Source organism: Pithys albifrons, chromosome 14, assembly GCF_047495875.1.
Source record: "Pithys albifrons albifrons isolate INPA30051 chromosome 14, PitAlb_v1, whole genome shotgun sequence".
NCBI lineage: Eukaryota > Metazoa > Chordata > Aves > Passeriformes > Thamnophilidae > Pithys > Pithys albifrons.
Window position 1 is genome coordinate 6,501,489 of NC_092471.1, and position 27,729 is coordinate 6,529,217.

The window sequence follows — 27,729 nt, forward strand, 5'->3', positions numbered from 1 at the left end:
TGGTAATTCCTTTATTTGGTGTTATTCTTGATAGTGATAAACCTTGCAGAAAATTGACAGCTGTTACTTAGCTGTTGCACATGTTTTCCAATGTTGGTAAATAAGGTTGTGCTTGAAAATTAAAGTCCTGATTGTTTTGAGTGTTTGACTCAAAATGAATGTTTGATTGAATGATTGTTTTGAATATTTGAATGTGGTTTGAATGTGTTGTATCACTGGCTTCAGAGGGCTGTGGCCTGTGCACTAAACTTCATATTTCTTTCTTGTTTACTAGCTCTTCTCTGTCTGCATAGTTTCCAAGGGCTCTTCATGTAGCTCTGAGTATCACCACTCACGTTGGGTAGTGCAGCCCTGCTGCTCTGAGACAGCAGAGACAGGCAGCTTGGCTGTTTGGAGAGCTGTGTAGGATAACAGATATCTCCCACACACAGTAACAGGGCAAAATTGGTTAAAAGGGATCTTGCAAAGATAAGCACATCAAAGACTGGGAGGCACTGAGGTGCAGTGCACATCCGAGCTAAGGGAAGAGCTCAGAGCAGTTGTGCTGTTCAGTGTTTGAAATAATGAATAAACCTGTACTTCAGTTGTTACGAGACAGGTAAGAACTACCACGTAAAATACACATAGAGCTCACATAGCTCTTTAGGTAATAGTCAAGATCTTAAATGTGTCTGTAACCTGTTGTTTTACTAAATTACCCCATCCATTACAGTGTTTGTAGACAAAGCTATCTCTTTTGCTCTACTGAAATCTAATCTGTAACCTGTGATAAGTCTGCTCTATAATACAGCATTAAGGAGAGCTGAAACAAGAAAATAATAGTAAACGTGCATCATGGATTTTTGTAAAAACGATATGGAAGTAGAAGAAATTTCAAGTACAAGGATGCCATCCAATTTATTTAAATTTAAAGGAAACAGAATAAATTCACTGCATTGGTCCTTATTGCCTAGGAACAAAGACCAAATACAGTGAGGACCCTTGGATCTATCAACTTATAGAAACTTGTTACCTTGCCATGACTTCTACATAAACCCAAAGTTTTTCACTTGACTGTCATGGACATGGTGGTGGAGGTCAATTTATTTTTGTTATAAACCTACATCTGTTATGTCAAAGGCTGTTGCTATGGGCAGTTTTAGACTTGCAGAATGAAACCATGGCAGTCCTCAAACTTTTTCCCCGCAATTCCCTTGTGCTAAGAGTCTTGTTGGCTGAAGCACAAAACATCATTTGGTTTTGTTATAAAGATACATGACAGGGACAGCAATTGAATTCAGTGCTTGGGTTAGTGAAAATAAAATAATACTAAGCAGAATATCAGTATTAAGTGGAATGTTTAGTATGTGCTGCCTTGTAAATTCTGACAAGAATTGCAGATGAGGAAATCTGAATATAAAAATCATTCAGAAGTAAATTACTCTGAAATATGATTGCAGAGCTCTGCATCTGTGTGTTCTACTGACGGAGAGAACACAAGTGTCAAGGTGGTACATAGGCAAAGTGTGGAGCATCAGAGCAGTCAGTGTGTTGGTGAGAGCCACAGCAGACATTGTGTTGCCCCAGGCAGCAGTTATTTTATGAGTCAGCTTCGCAAAAAAAAAAAGGCAGAAAAAGAGAACGAAACATGTTCTTGAAAATAGGAACTTGCTGTAGGACCTGGCAAATCAGACTTGTTAATCAGAGAAACATCAAATACACACAACTTTTCCCCCTGTTCCTGAGACTCTGCAGGAAAATTATTCCATCTGTGGTGCAATTGACTCCCTTTCTCACATTGTTCCCACTCGGTATGCCAAAGGATGGGCATTTCTGATGGGAGGCAAAGTGGGGGCTTTTTATTTCTCTATTTCTTTTTGTTGCTTAGCAGCTGAGCTGCTGCTTGTACACAGAGAACAGCGAGTGTGGTGCACAGTTGGAATGAAAGCTCTATTTGTCATCTTGATAAATCTTATTTGTAATACTTCTGTAAAGGATGTGACAGATTAGCTGAAGGAGAGATCTGGGGACATAGGGTAGCACACAAAATTTAATTCTGACTGATTGGATGTCACAGTGCAAATGAAGCATGGTCTCATATGAAGTAGTAATTGCATCTGTATTGTCCATTGCTTTGTATATTCTTTGCATTTTCCCTATTGATTAAAAAGATGTTGCTGTAGTAGCTTGAACGTAAGTTTTCTCAGTGTCTCCTCATGTTTCATTTATTTTACTTTTTCCTGCCTAATAAAATCTCTGGTCCTTCCTTCCTTCTGAAAAGGGCCAGTTTGTAGCCTGCACATACGATCAGGAGCTTAAATTTCACTGCAATGTAGGTCTTGTGGACAATGACAGAAATAAGACACATAATTCTGTTTGAGGTGGGTTTTTCCTTAGTTCTGACTGCTACCACCCACCCTGTGGAAATGACAGTGTGGTCATTCTGTGACATTTTATCTACAAACTTTTCTTACCTATAGGTACCTGACACTTAGTCTTACCTCAGCCCTGTCACTTACTATGGATTTATATTAAGGGTAGTAAAACTGTTAATTTGTTTTCACTCAGTCATCTTTGGGGACAAAGGCAGAAGTCTTGACAAAATTAAAACACTTGATGACTTCTTCCTGATTTTGGCAAAACATTAATTGGAAAAGAAATCTTAGGGGAAAATAACTGTAAATTGAAACCTTTCATTTAGATGCATACATTGAACACCATTTCCAGGCTCTGAAAATGGAAAATAAAAAATTAACCTTTACAAAGAGCTGAATTTCACCCATAAATAAATTCACAGATGCTTCAGTTTGCCAAAAGAAAAAAAGTGGATTTTTTCGTCAAATTCTTTTGACTGTCCACCCTTTGAAATATCTTGTGACCTGGCATAACACACCTTTTCCACTCTCTGTTCTCCAAAAAGGCTTAAGAGAGGCAAGGTACAGGGAAAGGCTGAATGAAACTACAAAATCCTTCCTCCTGCAGCCAAGAGTAGGTATGCATTTCTTCCAGTGGAGTGAATTCATTAATTTTAAGTCTCCAGCATGCAAAACCAGAGCAGTGTAAAAAGATCCAGAGCTTTGTCTCTAGTAATTTGTGTATCCATCCACAATTTAAGTCAGGTTATTGATGGCAGAAACAATAATTTGTCAGTTTGAATGCTAATTATCTGCTCAAAGCAGGATCTCTGTCTCCATCCCTTTGCAGATTCAGTTTACAAACCTGATTGTGGCTTCTACATGTTGCCATATTACAAATATTGCAGTATTTGATGATGAAGATGATAATTTCATCCCTTCTGAGCATTAATGTGCAATTTGAAAACAAACTGCTTCCATAAGCCGGATGCCTAGAAGCTTGTGACAGCTAAATTAGTGTTTATTTTGCAAAACTTCCACTGCTTCCTTTCCATGCTATCGCTTGCTTAGTGAAACGAGCAGGCAACACTGAAAATGATGAAATATGAGGACTGAATTCTGTGCTCTAACTCATCTTTTGGGCCAAACAGATCACGTTGTTTAACAGTCTTGGTTTGGTGCCTGAGAGCATTTATTTTTCTTTTGAATGTACCAAGCTGGAGCTGACTTCTTCTGGCTGTGGTAGTCATTACCACTATGGAGAGTGGCTTTATCAGCTTGAAAAAAGGCGGGTGTTTGGATTTGTCATGGGCCCTCCTCGTGGCTGTTCAAGAGAGGGTGCAGGCTCATAGTGTCAGGTTTTAAAAAAATAGCAGTGCAGTGGGGAAAGCATTTCATGTGGTCAGGAGTGTGTTAACTGCACTCCTGGATACTGGAATTTTACTGCTGGCTTTGCTCCTTCTTGTCTGGATCCCCTTGGACAACCTGGAGCACTCAGACACAGATGGGCTTGATTTTCTTCCCTCCGTGGAGAAGATGGTCTCTTTTAATTAATAACATGGAGGCCCTTGCAAATTAGTCTTATAACTTTACTGAGGTGCCTAAATTTTTTGTGAGGAAAAGGAATCTCCTGAGTGATCAACCATAACATTAAGAAGAAAATGGTATAAATTATTTTTCACAAAGAACTGCAGTTTGGAGATGAATGAAGGATGTTCAATAAATAGCTTCAGCCTGGTTAAAAGGAAAAAAGTTCTTTAAAGCAAGACATTTGGGCTTTTAATTCAAATTCAGATGTTGTTTCAAAGTGCTGCAGATTGTGTGAAAACACTGAAAAAAACCACATGGAAACAACTTTTAATTTAAAGGATAATGTAAATGTTTTGTTTGATTTCAAGCTGCAAAAATGTGTAAGTTGCAAAAGCTGAATGGGTTCAGTTGTGCATGGCATCATGTGGAAACAGCATAGAGGGAAAAGAAAGATATTTCTCATTCTTCACAATTTTTGTATTCAGTCAGGGTCAGCCAGTCAGGGTCAGACATAATGTGGCTCTCCACATAGCCATCATTGATTTGTAATCTCATCTTGCTGAGAGCACTTGTAGGTAATTTTCTAAGTCTAACAACAGGTTTCTGCTCCATATTTTGCATCTGGGAGGTTTTTAACTGAACTTTATGTAGATAAGGGGCTGATTTTATAGTTACTATGCAGCCAGAATAATATAACTTCTGATTGTAGACACTTAAATAAGATGTTGACCTTTTATGTTTGTTTGTTTTGCTTTTTTGTTGGTTTGTTTTTTCATTTTGTTTTTAGTTTGTGAACATATAGACTACAAAACTTGAGAAGTCCTGCTTGTTTGGCATTCAGCAATTTGATCTAGTAAATGAATAGTGGGTATATTGATGCATGGCAGCCAGCCTAATACCCAAAAAATTACAGTGAATTTGTTTGGGGTTTGGATGAAAATGGTAATAAATTGAGGATATTTTTCTGAGAAGTAATTGTGTGAGCTGTGTGCTGGAATTGATTTTGATTAGTGCCAGTTGCAAGCATAGCTGTAAAAATAGTGAAAGTATTCTGGTAATGAAAGAATATGTGCATATGTCAACAATCAGTTTAGGTAGATGAGCTGAGCTACATGTTGCATTGTAGTAACAAGGCCTTATTTAAGGACAGCAGATGAGATAAAGTTAGAAGACTTCTGTAAGGCCCTGATCAGTAACAGGTTGCACTGCACAGTGCTAGTGGATGGGAAATAGTCATTTTTCAAAGCACTTGCTCTGGCAAATGACAGCCAGTCTTATTTTTGTATTAAAAGAATATTCAATTTTCACATGTGCCTTTGGCTTGGGAAATAGTTTTGTGGTTTTCTGTACAGTTTCAAAATTACTGGCCAGCAGGGCATGTTTACCCAAGTAACCAATGCTTAATTGGCCCTAACTAATAACTATAATTGACAGGATTCCAGTTAAAATTATGATATGCAGATGAAGAGGTTAAGAGAATTTTATCTGTGGAGGAGGTTCCTTTAAGGTCCAGCCAAAATGACACAGTTAATTTGCTAATGGTAGATATGAAATTATTAAGAAGGGCTTCAGTTACATATTTGTTTAGTGGACAGATCAAGATGAGTTGTCATGAACAGCTCTATGAAATGTGTTGGAGGTGACTCCGACCGATGGAGCAGTTGAACGGTTCTGAGTTTCCCTGGCTTTGACAAAGTTCAGATGAGCTCACCAAAGACTCAGAGTGGGTCAGTCTTTTAAGATGTTTCTCTGCTTAGGTTTTATGACTCTGATTTAGTTGAGACTAAGTAGGTCTGCTCTGAGATACCCTGATCCAATGAACCACTGCTCACAGCTCCTGAAGGAAAGGGAACGGTGCTGAACCCAGCCTAGGCATGCTCAGTGGCATTCAGTCAAACAGATGTGGATATTCAGGTATGTTCTTGTCTCATGTGAAAATACTTAATGTCTTTTGACATTGAAATTCTCTTGGTCATGTCTAAAAACCATATAAGATCTGATGGAATAAATGATTCCTTCAGGAAATAGCTACTAATTGTTACAGTCATCTGATTTCCAGTTTTGCCAAGCTTATTTTAAAAATACATTAAATGTCAAGCAACCCTCAGATAAAGACCTGTCAGCTGTAGAGCAAAGCAGAAATCTGTTCCCTTGTCACTGTGCACTGGCTCCAGTGTTTATGTCCTACAGTGGAGCTGCAAAAGGGCTGATGACTAAAGAGTAAGTCTTTTAATTGCATTTGGTTATTTAAGCATTACAGATCTTACCATCCCTCACTGAATTCTCTGGGCGTTTTTCTTCTCATTTTTTCCACCCAGTGTAATTAACATTATTACTGTGAGACGTTCATCTCATTCTTGCTTTGTGAAAAATTGATGCTGGTGTCATTTAGGTGTTTGATCTGGTAGTTAGTCAGTGGCTTGCAGAGTAATAATCCCTGTGGGAAGGTTACATTTATCACATGTTTTCTGTAGGTTTAATTGCAGCCAGAGATAAAAACAAACACTGGATGCTTCATAGATTGATTGGAAGAGCACAGCAAAACATGGAGTGGAGCATAAAAAAGAATGTTGTTTTAATCCCTTCTCCCAAATTATATTGAATAACTGTAGCCTAGTTGTTAAAATACCATCTGAGCAACAGTAGAGGCAGGAAAACAGTTATTTTTTATTCTTTTTGGAGCAGCACTGGTATAGAAATCATCCTGATGCAGTGCTGCAGAGTAGCCCTACAGCTGGTGAAGTGGGGTGCAGAGGTGCACTGGGGGTCTGTGCAGCTCACATGGCCTCATCTGGCCACCCCAGGTAGCCCAGAATGAACAGGCTCATCCTCTTCTATTCCAGAGTATTTCTTCCTCTGTTGAGTTAAATGGAAGTTCCTGGCTTTCTTGTAGGCGCTGCCTGCTGCTTAAAAAGTTGATAGTAAGTATTTTCTCAACATTCATTTATTAGAAGACTGTTAAGCTTGACATAACAAGAGCTAAATAGTATCTACCTTTCACCTTCGTTTTCATCAGCTCTTTGACTTAAAGTTGAAAAGAGTTGGAAAAACTTGTCAGCACTGTACATTTAGTCAAATATATATATAGATATTCCTGGGTAAGAGGGAACTAGACACAATATCATCAATGTCTGGTTTCTTTCCTCAGAGTGGGGTGAAGTAGCCCATCTCCTGTGGCATTTAGCAGCATTTTAAGTAGGGAATCAAATTCCCTATTGATTCCTTCAGCTGCATTTACAAAAAAAGGAATGATTATTACTGTACACCAGTTGTATGTTCAAGTTGTCTCCTTTGTGAGTGACAGAGGTACTGATACACAGAATATGCTCTTGTGTATTTTAACTTTAGGAAATGAGCAGCCCACACAATTCCCTCATATGACCTGCTCTGTTCAGTGTTACCTTATTTTATCCAATGCGGGTAGTGTTGTTTATTCCATCTTTGAGTTTGCAAGAGCTTAAAAATAGTGAAAAGTGCATATCCCCTTCAGTTTGAGTGGTGTGTCATTCATCATCAAGAGAACAGGCACAGAAGAGCAAGATTGCACCATCCTCTGCCCTCTATATAAGACAGCTAACAGAATAAGCTCTCAGACCGTGGAAAACAGCAAATTCCCTGGTACATTCCATATAACATTGCTGTCTGGACCATGACAGGCTGAGTGCTGAATGGAGGCTGAATATGGGGCCTCCTTCTCTATGTCCTATCAGGTGGTGGGGTTTAGCCTGGCCCAAGCTGCTTGGCAATGGAGAGTCAGGTTCTACTCACTTCAGAGTCATCCAGTGCTCAAGCCCAGAAGATTTCTTTGAAATCAGATATATCCCTTAGGTCTTCTGTAGCATACTAGTTAGGGGAGGAGAAGCTTCATATTTTATGCACCAGAAAGCTATTTAGTACTCTGGTGGCACTAGTCGGGGTCCCTTGAAGGGTCATGAGGATGAACTTCAGAGTAGGTGGTCTCCTTCTAGGCTGGATCTAGAGTTGTTTGAAGAGGCAGATCAGCAGCATTGCTCTGAGTATTCACCCAAAATTAAAACCTGATAGCCGCACGAGAGGAGTTGAGTCCCAGCCATGTCAGATTGGAAGGTACAGGGAAGGAATTATCACTGTGAGCAAACTGAAAAAACAGCGTCTGGCTTCAAAATACAGTTGAATACCCTTTCCTGTTAGGCACCATCTGGACAGGCTAGACCTTTTATTCCAAGAAAGGTTGATTGACATCAAAAAGCAGCTTAAGTAGCTGTAGGAAAACTAGTTTAGAAATCCAGTGGGCATATCTGATAGTACTTAACTGCCCTCAGTAGTCAGTCAACATTTACCTGCTTGCTTCTAGGTACAGAGAAAACTTAAAAATGTCACCTGAATTAACACCTTTCCTCTAATAACTGGCAAAGGGATAAATCCTCTTATCTGTGAAAGTGTTGAAACTGACAACCAAGTAACAAATCTAATAAAGTTATGGGCTGCTGACCAAAGACACCCGTTGGTTGAATCTGTTCACACCTTCACAGCTGTCCAGGTGCACCACTATATATTGAACAAGGTGACATGACTCAAGCCACAGTGCGCAGATCAGGTGTGACTGGATTGTCACCTGTCTGCCTGTCTACTTTCTCGCCCCTATTACTGTAGTACATGATGTCATTGGAATCATCTGCCCATTTATTTATGGGTGTCTGTATGCATCAGGCATTACCACAATATCCAAGAGCCAGAGATTGGTGACTCCTGTCTTCTGCCCAGGTCTGATGGATTCCTTCAAGCCTATCAATATAAAAGCAAACTACTTTAAAGGCTGATAAATCCTTTTACATCTCCAAGGTCACTGAACCTGAGTATCTGTGTGAGTCTTCTTTCTAGTGCTGCAGCTCAGAGCAGGGTTACCAGGGTTACTTAGAGCAGGAATGGTAATGCTTGATATGAGGAGAGAGAGCAGATTTTTATGCTGCTGTGTGCTGTGCATCTACTGCAGAGCATGAAATATGTTCTTGGAGTTTTTTCCTTTTCCTTTTTCTAGTGTTGTTGACTGAGTGCTGGGATGCTGTTCACTAAAGCTGTGCTTTCAACTTTCCTCCTTGGCTTTGCAAAGAGAATTAAATGGGATTAGGACTCCCTCTAATGCTGAGATGTGGAGATGGAGCTGTCACCACTATAATCTGCAAACTTAGCTACACAGTTCCTTAATTAAAAAGTTGTAATTAAATTAAATTACTTTTTTTTAACAGCTGCTTATTTGTACAGGAAATGGAAGTGGGAATGTTTAATGATGCAGAGTCAGATTTGGAGTTCATGGGTTGGAAGCCACAGGAAGCAGAGGAGATTCCACTGAGTAGCCAGCTTTTGGGCTTTATACTGAAAATGGACCTGGTTGCTTCCCACTGGAGCACTGGGGCTCTGTAATGCTGCAGTGGGAAGGAGTGTTTTCAGTGTCTCAGAGTCCCAGATGCAGGATGTGGGTTGTGGTGCCCATATTTAATCCCTAGGGAATATTAATTCTAATCTCTGAAGTATTCATCCCAAGGTATGAGGCACTTCCTAGCTTGGCTTGTGGAAGAGGATAGAAGTAGCTTTTTTCTGTGATGTCTGAAGGAGGGCTGCTGCCTTGGAACTTACACCTAGGAGTTCTCATGGGAGGTAGCAGAGCTCAAGGTGGCTTCTGGAAGCATGGATGAAACTTTGAGTTGTCACCCTCTGTCAAATGCCTCTCTGACCGTAAGCTTTGCCTGAATATAGGGCATTGTGGCTTAAAAAAAAACAAATCCAAGCCTCTGTTGCTCGACTTAAAGAGCAGGCAAGGAGTCTCTAAAAATTGCACCACAGGGTACAGCAGCCTATGATAGATATATCAAAAAATGGGATTGTTGGACAAACCTTTCTCCCATAGCTGTGCTGATATCCTCTGGGATATGCTTGTTCTGTGAATGGACAAAGGGCATCTATTTCTGGGACCATCAGCCAGAGATGTTTTATGAGCTCAATATTTGTCCAATAGAATTACATGGCCCATTTCCCTTAATATCTGTTTATACCTAGACCAGACTGGAAAGGGCAGATCTGTTTCACAGAAAATTGGGATGTTTTAAAATTTGATTATATTCAGGTCTGGAACTAAAGACAAGACCACATAGTTCTTCAGGTCACAAAATTTAGGATTCATTCCCTTGGAGTCCTGTGGTCTGAGGATGAAGGTCAGGTGCTCAGAAGACTTAACAAAAAAAAAAAAATAATAAAAAAAAGAGGAGATAGTGAAGAAAACTGATGCAGCTGATGATGATAGGGCCTCATTGATAATTCCTCCGGTTGAAGCTTCTCTGCAAAGGATTATTATATCTATAGATCAGCAGGCTTCTGAAAGCCCCTGACCTGGTCACCAATGTCTTCCCTTTCAACTGTCTGTAGAGCTGCTAAAGAACCACCATATTAAAATGGACATAAATTATCCAGGTTACGAACTCTGTGGGTTTTGTGGATTTATTTTTCCTTTGGCTCAAGAGTAAGTAGAAATACAGTTATTAAGAAATTTGCTGATTTCACGGGAATTCACAATAAGACTAGCTGGAAAACAGTAGTGGTGATTTTGCAGAAACTCACCACTGAAATTTCCATGGTACAGCTGTGTTACTGGAAGAAAAAATTACGGAATAGCCTCCTCTAGTGGCAAATGCTTTATTGAGACTTTTTTGAGTGCTTGAATCATGGGGTTTTTATCTGTTATGAGGAAAGTAGGCCAAAGTGATGTCTGCAAAATAAGTGGCTAGAGGTTTTTTGTCTGCTATGGGGTTATCCTTCTAGTTCTGGTGAACAGATTAGGCATTCCTAGTAATGAACTTTTTCTTGTATGCCCAGCTCCCCATGAGTAGCATAAGATCACAGGGCAGTTCTTTGTCTGACTCACATTCAGGGATGTCTTCTCTTCCTTTTCTGCCCAGGTCTTAGGTCAATGTTTTCAGTAGTTAATTTTCATGTATTACCACAATAAAATAATTACAATTCCCACTGTTATAAAATATCAGGAGAAATTAAGAATAAAATCTCAAGGATTAGACCCAACCCCAAAATTGTGTCAAATTAAATTATTTTCAACCCATTACTTTCCCCTGGTAAATAGAGAAATCATTATTTTATTAGAACTAATTTATTTAATTATCGTAAATGAAATTACTTTTAGGAGCACTGATGTGTGTATTGATTTTGGCTGTAAATGCTTGTAGGCTGCTGAGAGCAGAGCTTTCCTTGTGAGCTATGTTTGCACAGAGTGTTTGCAAATGGCATGGGTAATGCAGAAACAGAGGAGTCGGAATGGGTCGGACTTGGCAGGAGGCACTGTCATTTCCAAACCATCTGCTTGTTCCTGAACGCTGCAGCCACTGTGGTTGGGCTGCCTGCCATTTGGCCAAGACAAGGCTTTAGATACTCCATACTTGAGTCTGACCTGGACCAGGGTCTTTTGCATTTGCTCAGGTAGGGAGGTGGCCACTTCCAGACTCAGTTCATCTGGACTGCTGGAGCCTTATCTCAGGAGGATGGAGGTGGAGTCTCTGCTGATCCCCTCATCCCCGACATCTGGCTGGTGTTTCCTTGCTGTTGTCTCAATGTGGTTTTCAGTGGGGGGTTTCAAAAGCACTTCAGGGAGTTCAATAAATGTGTGTCAGGGAAATATAATGGGTTTTATGCTCCCAATTCTCTGAAGTGTTTTTTGCAAATTCCATCACAAAGGTAGGCGCAACATCCAGCTCTTTTCCATCAACAGGCAAACTAGTGAAGGATTGGTCTTAGTTTTGGTCTGTAATGGAAAATAGCGAGAACAGCCCTTGTAGCTTCAATAATTGATCTCCAGTACCTGAAGTACCAGATACGGGTCAGATTATGCTGTCATGAGAGCTTGGGTTAGACATTTGCTGTGTTTCCTTTTCCGTCTTTGGCAAGTAAGTAAAAACTGTTTGAGGTAGAAGTTTGCCAGTGTCCTTGAAATTTGCTTTCCAGGTGTGAGAAGTATGTAATCCCACAGGGCTCCTGGAAATGCACAGGTGACTGTAAGAATACTTGCAGGTCTTTTCTTTTTAAATGTTTGCTCTATGTTCATCAGCACTGCCCACATTATGCACGTGATTTTCCTTGAGGGTATGGCAAGAGTCAAACAAGGAGCAGGGGCTTTCCTCTGACCTGCTGCACAGTCATCCTGCCAAAAACCTCTGCACATCTTGGTCCTCCACTGCCTCCCTGGTGCATAGCTATGGCACAGCAGTAAGACAGCATGGGCCAGTACCTAATGTAGATATGCCTCATTTCTCTCCTATATCAGAGGTGGAAATTATTCAAGATGCTGGTCCTTGTGTGTTTCAGTGCTCTCTCAGGTGTTGGGATTGCTTGGCAAAGCATTCTGTCTGCTGATACTAGTAACATGGCTAGGCCCAAGGTAGCCTGAACATCCTTGCACAGACTCTGTGGCAAATAGACTCATCCTTTAGATTTTCACCAGGGAGCCAATTCCTGATAGTAAATATTAACTTTCCCACTCACAGCTGCAAAGTGACACCACACAAATACGAGGTCACTCTAGCAGGGCAGTTTCAGTGTCATCCTGTCCTATGGGACAGCACAAACCAGAACTGCTGACTCCAGAAAGAAAATAAAAGTTACTTTTGGCATACTTTGTTTTGCAACATTACTAAAATGTTTTGAATAGAACATAAAATAAACATCATATTTCAAAGACTACAATAGTTTCAGAAGTTTAAGCTTGTTCTGATTCTGTCTTCCCTGGATTATTCTTAGGACATAACATTTCCAGCTCTTTGCAGGCAAGCATCAAAACATCTCTCACACTCTTCTGTTTTCAATCCTGTGTCTGACTATGAGTCCTAGTTTTGAATTTGAACTTCTGTTGGGCTTGGGAACTTGTCAAAAATGTTGTAAATTGCTGGGACAATTTCTGACACTTGGAAGTTTGCAGCTGTTTAGTTTCATAAGCTGAAAAATTTGAATTTAAAGCTTGCTCTTTCTATTAAGACTTTTGTTTAGTTGCAGGACACTTTTAAAACATTATGCACTGTGTGTAAAAATGAACTGCACAGATGTTTGCAACTCCACTGCTGCTCATTGCTTCTTGCAGCGTTACAAACAGCACTTAACTCTAGGTGCATTTTGGAACGTGATGGGTCCTTCCATAAAAGTGGTGCTTTCTGCTCCCTGCGATTATACCACCAGGTGGCAGATAAAGCCAAGGAACGAAATTGCTGTGCCTACTTCTCACAGCTTCCATTTGGAAAGTAAAACTGAAACATTTCCTGAATCAAAATATTAGATAGTTTCACTATTTAATGGTTTTCTTCCTTAGTATGAAGTGAATGAAAGGGTAATCCAATCAGGTCAAATAGAGGGGAGAAAAAATCCCATTCAAATATATGGTATTTTTACTAATCAGAAACACATAAAAAATTAGATTGAGTTTCTTTTCTTTAGACTTAAAATTTATGTAGCTGAATGACTCTGTGAAAATATAATGATCACTAATATGGCAATAGTCTATGCAGATGAACAGCCTCTAGAACCCCAAGTGGGTGTTGTGTGTGGCTGGGCAGCAGTTCAGAGCACTCTCTTCTTATTGCCCCTTCTACAAGGAGGCAGGATCTTCTTACAGACATCATCTGTATTTCCCTGGCACATTTGCGCTGTAGCTGCTGCTCAATGTTGCATGATGTTGCTGCAGAACTGCTGAGACAGCAATGCTGTGCTTGCTCGGCCATATTTGCATTTGAGGTTCTTTGGTCATAACATCAGCAACAGAAGTGGAGCCTGAGTGATCAGCCTCTTCCTGCCAGCCAAGCTGGGGGTTTTGTTGCTGTATTCTAGGGAATAAGGTCAAGTCTGATTGTTGATTTTTTTCTGAAGAGATCAGTTCAAAACTGCAAAGTGAGATTCTCTGAAATAGGAATGCCTATGCTAGCTGCTTTGGCAGTGCTTGAGCCCTTTGACCCTGCATCTTTGCTTAGACGTGAAAGAAAGTTTGTCTGTTGTGGAGAACATGCACAGAAGGTAGAGCACAGTGGGGGTAGAGGGACTGTGTGGTCTGGGAGAGGGGAGTTCTTGATACTGTCCTTGCTGCACTATTCCCAAACCAGCCAGCAAGGTAACAGGGGACCACAAATCCTACTGGAACCTGCCCAATTGTCTGTTTTGGTCACTTATAAAGACAGTAAGTGTGGCACAAAATACCGTGGGTAAACTGATCAAACCATGCCTTAAAGGGACTTTCTTTTGAGGGCTAATTTGAGCTTTTTGCTTTAAATTGTTAGAAATGTAGATGCCCTTTTCAAACCAGTTTTCACCTTCCTCTTAGTTGTCCACTCGTGCTGGTTTGGGCTGGGACCCCATCACACATAATGGCTACTTGGGAAGACAAATACCATCACTTCAAATGTCTACCCCTTCCTTCTTCTCCTCCCAGCTTTATATGCTGAACATGATGGCATGTGGACTGGAATATCCATTTGGATCAGTTTGGATCAGCTGTCCTGGCTGTGTCCCCTCCCAATTCCTTGTGCACCCATAGCCGATGCACTGGTGGAGTGGGGTGAGGAGCAGAAAAGGTCTTGAGTCTGTGTAACCTCTGCTCAGTGATAACAAAAATATCCCTGTTTATCCACATGATTTCCAGCGCAAATCCAAAACACAACCCCATATCAGCTACTGTGAAGAAAATTAATTCTACCCCAGCCCAAAACAGCACAGCATTTCAGTCATCTGCAGTTTTTAAAATGTGGCAATCTCCAGTGAGTCCCCCAATAGCAAACAGCAGCTTGATTTTTATTGATACATAAGGCAAGGAATAACAAATGGCTTTTTTATTGCAAACTCTACTTGTAGTCCTTTTGCTGTACTATAAAGTTGTTTTTTAAACTGCCATCCCACAAAGGTAACACGTATTCTGGCAGAGCCTTAGCTGGTCTAGATGCAGGGATCTCAGAGGAGCTGTGTTCCTTTCTACCAGGTGGTTCCAGTCATGTGTTGAGGGCACATAATAGGCATAAAGGGATCAAAGCAAAGTGGAGATTAGACATGACCTGTATTTTCCACTTATTAATAAGAACAACAAAACAAGTAATATGCAATGAATAACTAGATGGTAACAAAGATTAACTGAGCCAGGTTATGTTTTCAATGTATAACTCCAATTTCATAGTAAAACCTTACGAATTATTCTGAACTGAAATCACTCTTGAGGTAGCTGAAGAGTACAGACTAATGACATTATAATAAGATCCATGTAAACTTTAGGGAGTTATTGTTACAACTTGATGTAGACTTTGGGAATCCCCTGTTGCTTGTCAGAAAATAACTACATTTACAAGGAGATTAACCTTGTTTATAATTGCAAGGCAGTAAGAAAGGCCAGTTGGGGCTTTTGACTGCCTGTCAATAATTGACATGGGTGACTTAAAACCTATCATCTCAAGGTCAGTTGTCTGAAATCAACAGAACTCAGCAGGCAATTAAAAATAGACTTGGGTATGTTCTTCCACATGGCTTTTTGACTTCTTGTGGTGGAAATGGTGCCATTTCCAAGTGGAGAGGTCTCAGAATCAACTTCATTTTTTCCCCCCATTGCAGTTTTCCTGGTGTTTTACCATTCATTTCTGGCAACAATAATTGAAGTTGTTTTTAATTGTACAGTGCATTTGGATATCACCAATATTCATAGCTTGATTATAAGCAGTCATGATGTAATAAACAGTGACTATTCTAAAACAGGATGTTTCTCCATAGTTGTTGTTGTGAATTCCAAATACATAAGCAGTAATGTGTATTAGTAAACAGTGAAATACTATTTTTGGAAAATTATTTTTTAGTAGTACATTGGTGAGCTTCACCTTTCAGGTCTAGATTCAGCACAATATAAATCTAAGGCATGTTAAAATGCTTTGGAGACTTCAGTTGCCAGACCTCTTTTTAATTGCTAAAGCTCAGCATCTGGAAGGTATTTGTTTGTCTATGACTTTAAGGGTCTGATCCTTAGCAAATTTCATGTATTTTCCAGTGATAGTGTTAGAGGAATTAAGAAGTTACCACTCCTGTGCTGGAGTTTGGTGATTTTCCTCCCAGTAGACAAACTGCTATTTGCTCATTGCGGGTGAGCAAATTACATCACAAAGTAAACCAAGCTCATGCACACGTGACTGGTAAACATGCCTTGGAGGGAGTGGTGGCTCCTGCTGAAGAGTCAGATCTTGTTAAAATAGCTCTTCTCTACTACTTATAATGATATGATTCCACAATGACAAATCACACTTAGAGACAGTATTTGACTTCAAAATCTGACTCCACTTCAAAATTGCCTAAATCTCATTGCTTCCATAATATATGAGCACAGGCTTAACTTGATGTGCTGAGGAAAGATTAAAACAAAGTCTTGGTCAAGTTCAGTGAGAGAAAATTCAAATCCAGCACTTGATTAACACAGTTGAAGTGTAACTGTGGTCACATTTTGGACCACAGTGTTTGGAGTACTTAAAATCTTAAAATCTTTAGAATCAAATCTCAGTGTTTCCTTTGCTTGGCAAAACTGCATTACAAGTAGCTGGTTTTGTTGACCCCAACAAGAATATCTGCAATATTTTTCACTATATCCAAATACCAAATTATGAACTTTTCTGAAAGGCAGAGGTAAACCTTAACAATTTCAAAATGTAATTATTTCAGAATTGTTAGCAGATTTAATTCTTCTAAGTGCTTTTTATATTTGTAACATTTGTAATACATCAGTAATGCAGCTTATTTAAAGTAGAAAGAAAGTATTGTACATATTCTACCTCATGAATTTTGTTGAGTTGTTCCTACTGCAAAATGCCTTACAATAAAGGGCATCAAATAAACCAAGCACCAGGCTCCTATGGCTGGCGTAATGCACTACAGGATCCTGTTACAGCCATTCTTTGTAATTCTAGGAGGCAGAAAATAAAATTTGACACTCAAAAATAACAAGTTTAAGTAAATCATGTAGGAGAAATGTACATTTATGTCCAAGAAATGGTTAGATGTTGCCAGAACAATGCAGCTACATTATGAATCTTTAATGATCTCTGAAAGTCATAATGGTCTGTCACTAATGCCCATTAATGATCTCTCTATACCGCGAGTATGGGCTTGATGTTTCTGGCCAGTACCTTAGAGAATACTTTAAATATGCCTTAAACTTTCTCTGATCTGCTCCCCGTGTGTCTGCTCCAAATGTAGACTGCAATTGCCTGGGTAGAAGCAGCTTGTAAAGCAGCATGGCTTTGGGGATAAGAAAGTCTTATTCAGGTAAGATGTATTTAAGCAATATTTTTTACAGGAAAAAATAAGAAGGTATTTCCTGGCAACTAATTCTCTGTAGAAATTGTAAACTAGATAAAGACATTAGAGCTTAATATTTCTTAATATTAAGAATATGGTTGTTCTTTGACTTAATGAATTTTCTTTGGTAACTCTAAAAAAATGCTATTTAAGAAGAACAAGGCAGGTGTTGCTGTTAATTCCTGCTAATGGGACTGTAAATATTCTGAATATGTTGCTGAACTGGCAAATTTTTTCTTGATTGCATATGTATTTCAAATGTCAAACAGGTTGATTTTACAGCCTTTTAAGCATCTGTGCCATGTATTTAGTTAATGTGATACCCAAGCTTTTTGTCAGGTATAAACCTTGCTATAGTGAAAACACCCAGTGATTCCAGTTCTTTCCTAATTGCCTTTCATCATAGTACTGTGCCTGACCTTAACTGAAGGAAATCTTGTTATGGTGTTAATAACTTTAAAACACTTTTAATACAAAACCGTCTTAATTTTTCTATTCTTTTGCAAATATTATAGCTAAAAGCTTATAATGGTGTACTTTTCTTTAATAATGAAGAAATGTGTTCTCTGCATGTGGTACGTGAAATATCAGATTACTGTAAGAACCAACGCCCTACAGCTAGAAGATAAAAGCAAATCCAGAAACTCTTGGAAAATACCCCAATATCAAACAATAATCTGATAGACAGAGTGTACAGAGCGTTAAATATTAACTGTGAGAGCTAGATATTAACTGGCTGGGCCATATATCATTCTATATTAGAAAGAACAACAATAATCACTTTTATGACATTGCACACGGCATCCATATTTCTTTTTCTCTTTTAAATTAATTTAGTAAACCTACATGTAGTGATATGTACAATGAAAAGTAAGCAGACTGCAATGTTTTTGGCATTTACAAAATATAATGACTTCATATATAATCCAGATTTCCTTTTCTCTTCTGCAAAAACTCGAAGTTCTATAGGATGATGGCAGTAAAGATGAGACAGAAACAGTCAAAAAGATTTTGCTGTAGGTTGGATTTTGGGGAGTATGTTGGATAGCCACAATATACAGTTGATTATGGACCTTGATGTTTGATTGTAACATTAGTGTAAAGGGCTTGGGTCTCGTTCCACGGAGGTGGAAGGTGTGCGGGGTGGTGGAGCGGGACGCAATGCCGGGATGGGCGAGGAGCGCAACCTCGGAGCGGTTCAGCACCGCGGAGAGCGGCGGGTTCTCTCCACCAGCGCTGCTGAGAACCGTGTGCCTTAGGATGACCACGCGGGAGCAGGGAGGTTGGAACAGATGAGCCACTGTGGTCCCTTCCAACCTGACCCTTCCGTGATTCCCAGGGCCCCCCGGAGCCGACTCCCACGGCCACTCACCTGCGGCAGTTACAGCCGGGGGAATTCAAACGTGTTCAATGCAAGATCCCAGTGGCTCTCCTTGGTTGCCTCAACCCTGCCCTTTCAAGCTTTTTGTTAGTTACAGCCAGAGGCACTGCAGACGTTTGTTGTAATTAAATATCACCAGTGACTAAAACAAAACTGCAAAGAAAAGTAGATGACCTTGCTGAGGCTGTTACGCAGACTAACTGTAGGTGTCCCTCTTGTTTCTGGTTTTAGTAATTTTATTCGTTTCCAGCACTTTCAGTACTGCAAACTGTCACATTTGTTTGGTTTGTTTCTGTTTACAAATTCATGTTTTATTGCATGTTTCCTCTACAGGAAACTACATTTTGCTGAAAGCTTCCTGAAAAGACTTTATATCAGAATTTTTTAAGTGGGCTAAAATTTATGGCAAGAATGTTTTAAAAATATAGTCACTGAGTAAGATGTTCCATATATTAGAGAGCTGGGGAAAAAAGAAAGTACTAAAGAGAGGTGAAAATATCTCCCAGGATTAACAGTTCTACTCTGATTCCCTGGTTTTTGTCCGCTGTTGAAACATTTTGCATTTGTTCATATTTTTGAGACAGGAGGAAGAAAGGCAGAAAAAAAAAGTCTGTATTTATGTCTGTATGAATGTAGAACTGGTATTTGCAGAGATTTGAGATGTCCAGTTCCAGTACAGAGGAAATACAGATACCAGCAACTTGTGGAACCCATATCTTGCTCCAGCCATATGAGGGGAACTGCCTGGGCATCCCTGCAGGCCTCACAGAGTGCTGTGGAGTTTAATTGATTCCATATGGCTACATCACCTCAGCAGCTGTACACACAAGTGCTCTTTTACAATTAGACTCTTTAATCTCTCATAACTGACCTCTATAGGAAGAGAAAATGCAAGAAGGTCTTCCTTCATAATGGTTACATGGAATGGGCTGCATAGAATGGCTCAAATGATAACATTGAAAGGTCAGCCCAGACAACTCTTACAATTCAGAAGGCTTATTTCTATGCCTTAGAATCTAATTTTGCTCCTTGTTCTTTCTTTCCTAGCAAAAGCTCCCAAGCTTTGGAATGCTGTGTTGTAGATAAAGCTAAACTAAGTTTATTTGTTTGTAAACAAGATAAAGTTGACCTCAGCTGAAGGATATGAACATCAAGATACTGATTGTTTTTGTGGCTACTGCGCATTAGAAGCATGTTGAAATTCTTAATGAAACAAGGAAAGAAGATCCTGGGAGGAAGAGGTGGAAAAGTAGAATGATGAATAGGGGGATGAGAGTTGAAGGGAGAGGACAGAAATTCTGATGATATATCATTTGCTCAATAGGGTGTCTGTCTCCTGTTAATTTAGCTGTATGACTGAGGAGTTGCAAAGGCCATACCTATGGACCAGTAATTTATTTAAAATCATAGTATTATCTTTTTAACTACTTCTGCAGCTTAATCTACTCATTTTGTAGTGGTTTTGGGAAGAAATGCAATTACAAGTTAGACAGTTATGGAGTCTCTGTATGAGCAATTGTATCCCTCTTGGAGTTCAGCTGGACTTAAACAAGGAATTAACAGTGCTGAACTTGGGCAGCTTCATATCTCTCTGATTTCTAAGCAATGTTTCTCTGCATAGCAACAGAACTTTTCTGTGCTTTCTGGTGAGGTCTGAGTTCCCAGAAATGTACCCAGCCATCTAATGTGAATATTGGGAGCAGCAGCAGATGTTCTGCTATTAGCTTCCTTCTCTGAATTGACTTCTCTGAATTTCTTTAATTTGCTTGTGTGGAATTTGCATACACATTTTTCCTAGTCTCCAGACATATTTAAATCACATACAGAAGATGCTGGCTTGTGGTTCTCCTTCTTGTTTGCTAGCCAATATGTTTTGTGGTGTTGCTTAGGAAAACAGTGCATCCAACCTATGGTAATGAATTTCCTTCAGTTTGTCTATGATGTGTTGTATTTTTCATCTCAAAATCCCTTTGTGATTTCTAGATGTCACCTTTGCTCTGCTTTTGCCAACAGCAGCTCCTGCTAAGCCTGGACTTGTCAAGAGGCCAGTTGCTGGAATGTGTGTGTGTAAGTGAGACTGTGCAACTACTTGGGCTGTTCACATGTATTACTGAGCACTGCCAGAAGCAAGACACTGAGCTATGTGGACCTTTATTAAGTGATTATTTGCTATTGATGGTGGTAAGAATTAGGTATCATAAAGCTTCATCACATAGGTTACAGTCTGAATTACCCTGCAACAGCAGAGCAGTAAAGCAGAGGTAGTGCTTTCCTACATGTAGCTGTGAAAATAATGGGGTTTTTTGTATGGGAATTAATTGCCACCTGGAAGTGCCTTTCTCTGCTCTTTCTTGTTTACACAGTCCAAATATTTGATCAGATGAGCTTAAATAAGATTAATATTTGCATCACTGAACTTAGGTCTTGTCACATCACTATTCCTACAGTGTTTCTTACTTGGTGAACTGAGACAGAATACAAGTTCAGGCTCATGGGTCTTTCCTAATCCCTAAAAATATACCTTCCTTCTGGTTACAGAAACTGAGATGAGTGTTTTGTTCAGATAAACTGGTTCCAGTTCCATAATAGTGAGTAAAGCAAGGGTCCACCTCCACATTTACAATGACTAAGTGCAGGGTCTAACTCCAGTTCCTGGAGAGCCCTGCTTCCATCCAGGACATGGCAATTTTCCCTCAAAGTCCCTTTCATTTGTGAGCAGCTCTGCTCACCTTCTCATTTGTCTGTGTGAATGTGGTGTCATGATCTTGGCAGTTCAGTAAAAGTAACAGAAAACCATTGCCAGGCTCTTCTGATCCCAGCCCAGGTAATTTGGTTTCATTATTAGAGAGCAGATGAGTCTTAGATCATTAACACAGAAACAGGAAACAGCAAGATTGGCGTCCATCACACTACCACAGTGGATTGGGCTCTGTAGTTATGTCAAGTCAAGCAGTGGGGCAGAAGTTCACTTCTGAGCAAAGCAGGGACCATGACTGTGAGAACCTGGTCAAAATGCTTGGATGCAGGTGGGAGGAGGAGAACTCTGAGAGGCTCCAACTCACTGGAGGCCCAGTGAGTCTGTTGTTGTTAAGCTGTTGACAAAGTTTGAACCATCAGATCTATAAAAAGGTGAGAAAAGATCTCATTTGAGTAATGTGGCAACTTCTAGGCAACTTGCCTTGGCTCTGTGAAGGGTTATTTACAGTGTTTTGTCATGTGTAAAGTGGCCTTATGTTAAGTTTGACAGTGGCATATAGCCCACATTTCTAGTGTGTCTCATGCTGAGATGTAAATATTTCAGGGATGATAAGCTGTCATTTACATTGATGTTTCCAAGAGTCATCATGCTGAGAGGTGAATGGACAGATACTTCTGTGCATACTGATGTGGGAGTATTGTTTGCTATGGCTTTCTGGTGGGCAGAGAAGTCGATTGGTCACTGCTGCAAGTTCGTGGCTCAGGTTGGGCCCCTCAAGACACCAGAATAATATGTTCCCAATTTAGGAGCCCACAGAGCTGTGGGAGCTGATCTCTTCTGTTTGTTCTGTGACCTTTCCCAGCTGATTGGCACTGAACTTTTATGCACCGGATAGATGATCTTTTGTGGTTGACATTTTGGGATGACTGAATATGAATTAACCTAGGCAAAAATATTTCCATTCTTCTACCTTCAAACAATGCCCTCCTTTTCCAAAAATGGCTGCACTACCAGGTCAGATCAAACTCAGTTTTAACTGAGACAGTGCTATAAAGGAATTGGAATTCGCAGCCATGAAAGGGCAGAACTGGGGTTTTGCTCATTAGTATTTTCTCTGAGAATCTGAGAGGAAACTGGTGTTCTTGATGTGAGGTGTCATGGCCATCCTGAGCATTTAGCAGGTCATGTAAGTCATGAAGAAGAGACCCAAATCCTTGTCAGAGTCAGAGGATCTTGTCCTAGCAAACTTGCATAGATATAATAAGAGAATGGGATTAGAATGTTAGAACCTTTTGTAATGCACCAGCTGCATAATTATTTTTTAAATATCTTAGTAGTCCTAGTGAGATGACTCATGTTGAAGTCAGGGATGTGTTTTTCTGCTTTGCTGGATGGGGGCCAGTTTTGGCACATCCAGTCCTATGCATCAGTTGTTCTGGTGTCTCTTCTGGTGTTGGCATTCATGATTCTGTACCCTGAGAAGAAAAAAAATCAACAAGCCACCTAATCCCTTGAAGAAGAAGTGAGCTTTTAGACACAGTGGGTCTAGGTGACATGTCTACACTGGTGTCACAGGAATTTATTTTGATTTTCTTTTTCCCTGTTTCTGAGAAGGGCTGCATAATGCACTTCTGCAAAGAACCATGGCACAGACACACACAGGAACATTCATATTGTTATTTGCAAGTGCCCATACACTCTCAACATAAAAATACTTTGCAACTGGTCACTGCAACCATTCTTTACTATTAAGGTTAATTTTAGGATAGGCCAGTTGGTCTGTTACTATAATATCCTCAAATCTGAGCTTTTGGTCTGGAGTTGCTTGAAGGCTCAACTCTTCCACTAATACCTTTTTCCACCTAGCCTCAGAAATAAACCTCTAGCTGACTTTTATTTGACCCATATTTAGGGTAAAACTGGGCTCTTGAGAGTAGTGAACTGGCCAGCAGCCCATGCTTGTCCCCGAGACAGGGAGCACCCAGGCACTCACTGTTCTGCAGCCTGTGTGTCCAGCCTGGAGCTGGCTGCAGAGGAAGGGCTGAGTCATTTCCACGGGATATTTCACAGAGGAGTTAAGTGATGCGGGACTTGGGTCTGAACAGCTCTGCTTCCTGGTGAATAGTAATTTTGTTTACTTAGAAGAGCAAAAAATCACTGGGGGCCTCAGTGCTGCTGTGTCATCCCTGAATGGAGGAAGTCTTGTTTATCTCATCCTGAAAAGAGAGAGAAGAGATTCTGGTGGTGCTTTTCAGAAAATAATTCTCTACTTTTGGGGAGTGTAGGCAGTGCAAATAGTCCACAGGCTTGAGTCCTTAAGCTTTTTTTTTTTTTTGTGCTTGTTCTCTAGCAGCAGCAGTGTGCTACTCCAGCAACAACAAAAGCCTCTGGAGGGACTCCTCACACCCCATGCCAGGCTGAATTTATTTTGTAACAGCTTCAAGCTTGTAGCTGTAGAGGAGTGGTTTGGAGTTTATGCTGGACTGAGTGAGGCTTGGAGCTGGCTTGTGATTTTCTTCTGACCTTGATTTTCATGCAACATTTATTTTGCCCAGAAAGTATCTGTTTAAATAGGACCTACTATAAATCTTTTGCTACTGGTTTATAGGGGAAGAGGAAATAACTAAACATACTGTTTAGTCTGAGGATGGGATGTTTTGACCCAAGGTGCTGGAATTAAGTTCCTACTTTATGACAACATGTCATGAGAATCATTAATGCTTCTAACAGGACACAGAGGAGCTTGGGTCCCTCAGTGAGTCACATGTTGGGCTCATGCCCATCACCGGTGCACTTGAACAGGCAGATGGCAAGTGCTGTATCTCCTCCACCAGTTCCCTTCTCCGACTTGATAACATCTGCTGACATTCATCTGCCAAAATAGCATTGGCTGGGGGAGAAGTTGTTCTGCTCGCAGGCTGCAGTGGGCCATGGACATGCTGCAAAGCCTCTGGGATTTGTCAATACTTGCAGTTTGTTTCATGACAGTCAGCTCTGGAGCTGGCTTGGGATTTTTCATCTGGTCTCAATGTTTGTGCAGCATTTCTTTTGCTCAGCATCTGTCTGTTTAGATAAGATCCTGACATAAATATTTTGCACTCCAGATAGATTCAAACTCATGGCAAATAGCAGTGGTCTGCTGGCACAGCACAAATGGTTCAAGGAGGATGGAGAAAAACCCACAACTTTTGCACTTTCCTCTAATTTAGTGAAAGAGCCACCACTACGTGCAGTCTGGGGCAATGGTGGGGGTTTGATGCCTTTCCATGCAGGAGTTTGGAAGCAAAGGCAGCACAACTGTTGGTTGATAACCATGTTCTGTGTTAGCCAAAGAGCCAATCCTTGTTTGAGTACCCAGTTGCAGGCTTTACTTTTGCCCAATCTGGACAACTTCTAAAGGTTCAAGTACGTTTTAATGATCACAATTGTGGAAATAATCATCAGCAAAGACTCAAAAGATGACTGGGAGGAAAAATTATAAATCAGAAGTGAGTGAGATCTTTTTCTGCTTCAAAAGAATGGAATTGCTTCTGGGTCAGACTCCAGCTCCAGGGAGATCATGGTGCTGTCTCTGACAGTAACTGTGCCGGTCTGCCCCATGTTTGATTTCTTAAGAGGTGTTTAATTTTTGATTGGAATGAGACTGGGAATTTACTCTTTAGCTTTAAATGTGCCCCATTATAATAATCATAAATAAAGTAAGAGAATTCTTGTTCAAGGAGTATCTTTTCTACTATGTTCAAAAAGTCACTTGGAATCTTATTTTATTTTACCTTTTTAGCATGGTGGGGAGTGAACAGCTCTTGCTATTCAAAGAAAATACAGCTATTCCTTGAGATTTTTATGTCTGGAACACTGAAGTAGTCCAAAGACTTGTCCTGTACTAAAAATGTTTTCCCAACAAGATCTTCATTTTCCTGTGCCATTTATAGTAAATGAAGATATGTTTGTAGGAGTACCGATAGTTGGAGAGGTTGATCATGCAAAAAAACTGGAGGACTGTTTTTTGAAACTTAAATCTGATTATGCATATATGCTATTTTTATTCCTCTCTTTAGTTATCTGTCAAGGAACATTTGTGCAAATGAATTTTCATTATAGATTTTAAGCATACAGGCTGGAATGCTGGCAGAAAGATATCCTAAATATTGCTTTTATATATTGCTTTTCGCCAGGATTTTCAAGGTTAGCCTAATTCTGAGTTCTGGTTAGTCATTGTGAAAATGAAATTTCTTGTGACCTATAGGACAGATCACAATGAGGCAGCTTCACTTTGATCTGAAGATCAAACACTGCTTTCCAAACCGGGAATATTTATGAAGTAATTGGTGAGACTCAGGAAAAACAAGTCTCACTCATGACTGTACTGGAAGCGGAAAGATGGCAAAATTCATAGTACGTTGCCGGTGAATTGAGTAGGATGAGTTATTGCTAATAATATCCAACTGGCTGTCTCCTGGATTGGGTTTCACATGTCTTATGTGGACTGGCAGATGAGGGTAGTGGTGGAACTTGTGAATTACAGCTATTTTTACCCTACTGTTAAACTCAAGTAAGAAATTAGGAATATTTATTAAATATGTATATGTGCATGTCATGAACTGCTTCATAAACAAAGGGGTGTGTATATATACATACATAAATGCATAGGTGTACATATACATACACAAATGCTTCTTGCAGAAAAGAGACATTGTGGATGGGTATATGGGGATGCCAAATTCAGTACACCGTGTCAGCCGTTGAGGTCTCAGGCTGTGATGGCTCACGTCTGAAACATCGTCTGAAAACTTGTACAGTATGGGCACTTCTGTTATTAGGGCCTGGACACATAACATATTTTATTGAGGCAGAAATTCCTACTTGGAGGAAAGAGATTTGGACCTGTTGCAAGCTGTTTCTAGTGGAGGGAAAATCTGTAATAATTGCAGCTGGCACAGAAAAGTTGTTTTGAACTGAGTTCTCTGAAGTGAAGGTGTTGGGCAACATGGTTTCTGCTGCACTTGCCTGGGATCACAGTGTGCAACCCTAGAGAGCGAGGAAAGGACCTGGCTTTGCCAAGGGCACATGTGGAAGAGGAAGAAGGGGCAAGTATCCCGAGAAGCCTGGCTGAGTCTGAAAGTACATTTAGGAACCTGGTGCTGTCACACCAACCCATCTACATGGATGCTGTCTTGGTAGTCCCAGGAGAGCTGGTTCAGGGCACACAGAATGCAGTTCCCAGGCTTGGATGACCAAAGCCAGTTGCCATTGCAGTCCCCACTGAGCTCAGCTCCTGCAAGGAGCCAGCCCACAGGGACATCACATCCTGCCTGAGTGCCTGCAAGTGGCTGCGAATCCCCTCAGCCTCAGGATAAATTCCTTCAATAGTTGTTTGCCTTCAGGGCTCCAGATTTCTGTTTTGTTTCCAGCCTGAACTAGCTTTGATGTAGGCTTCAGCTGTTGCAAACACACTGAAGAGCAAGGAGTGGGTTACAAAGGGACCTCCAGGACCTCTTGATTCCTATGTCCTGGGGCATGGATATGTGTGGGGTTTGGTGTGCACTGTGCAGGGCATTAACCACAGCGCAATGCCAGGCTCTGGCCCAGCATCTGGGCACTACAGCTTTTCCCTGCTCTGGTACCACCACAGCTGGCCCCCACTTAGGCAGGGGTAAATAAACCCAGCTGGAATGAGAGCCTGGCCTCGGGGGACACAGAGGCACCGTGGGGGACAAAGGGAGAACATGGCAACGACAAGGAAATTGCTCTCTGAAGGTTTCCTAGTCTGCTACTAAACTGGAGCTAAGAGCAGGTGAGGGAAAGGAACGGAAAGAGAGGCAAAAAGCCTCCAATACATCAGTGAAGCAGAGGGGCCACTTGCACGGAGGAGGCAAAGACAGCGGAGAGCTGTGGCTAGAGCCCCCTTCTCTGGTCCCTCGAACCGCGTCCTGCTGCCAGCCAGGTATCCTCCCTCCATTGCCGAAGCCACGGAGCCAGCTATTTGCTCATCGCAGTCACGTCTGTTTGGGTGTCTGAGCCTCCCCAGGAGGCGGCTCCGTCCAAAGCAGGTACCCTCCGGCCGGGAGGCTGCTGGGGCGCTCCCGCTGCCCGCCCCAAGCCCCCTCCTCCCCGGCCGCTCCGCAGCTCCGCACGCAGCGCCGCCGGGCAGAGCTCCCGCTCGCTGCCTCGCCTGGGAAAGGAGGAGGAGAAGGGAGAGGAGGAGGAGGGGAGGGTGGTGATAAGGGGCTTGCTGCGTCGCCTCATTTCTGTACCCAGCGCACGGCTCGTGGGGTGTGCGCGGTGCCTGCATCGCTGCTGGAGGGATCCTGCTGCTGCGCTCCTGCTGCTGCTCCTGCTGCTGCAGTCCCGGCGCTGGGCTGCCGGCGCCCAGGCATCAGGGGAGCGCTGGCTATTTACCGTCTGGTGGGAAGTGTTGCGATGCAAAAGCCGAACGTGCTTGTGGAGGGGAC

At 41.1% G+C, this 27,729-nt stretch overlaps 1 protein-coding gene across 5 annotated transcripts in view; it reads left to right on the forward strand.

The window, feature by feature from the left end:
• FGF13 (fibroblast growth factor 13) overlaps positions 1-27,729 on the forward strand; it is a 309,179-nt gene that overhangs the window by 219,164 nt on the left and 62,286 nt on the right. The window lies entirely within an intron of this gene.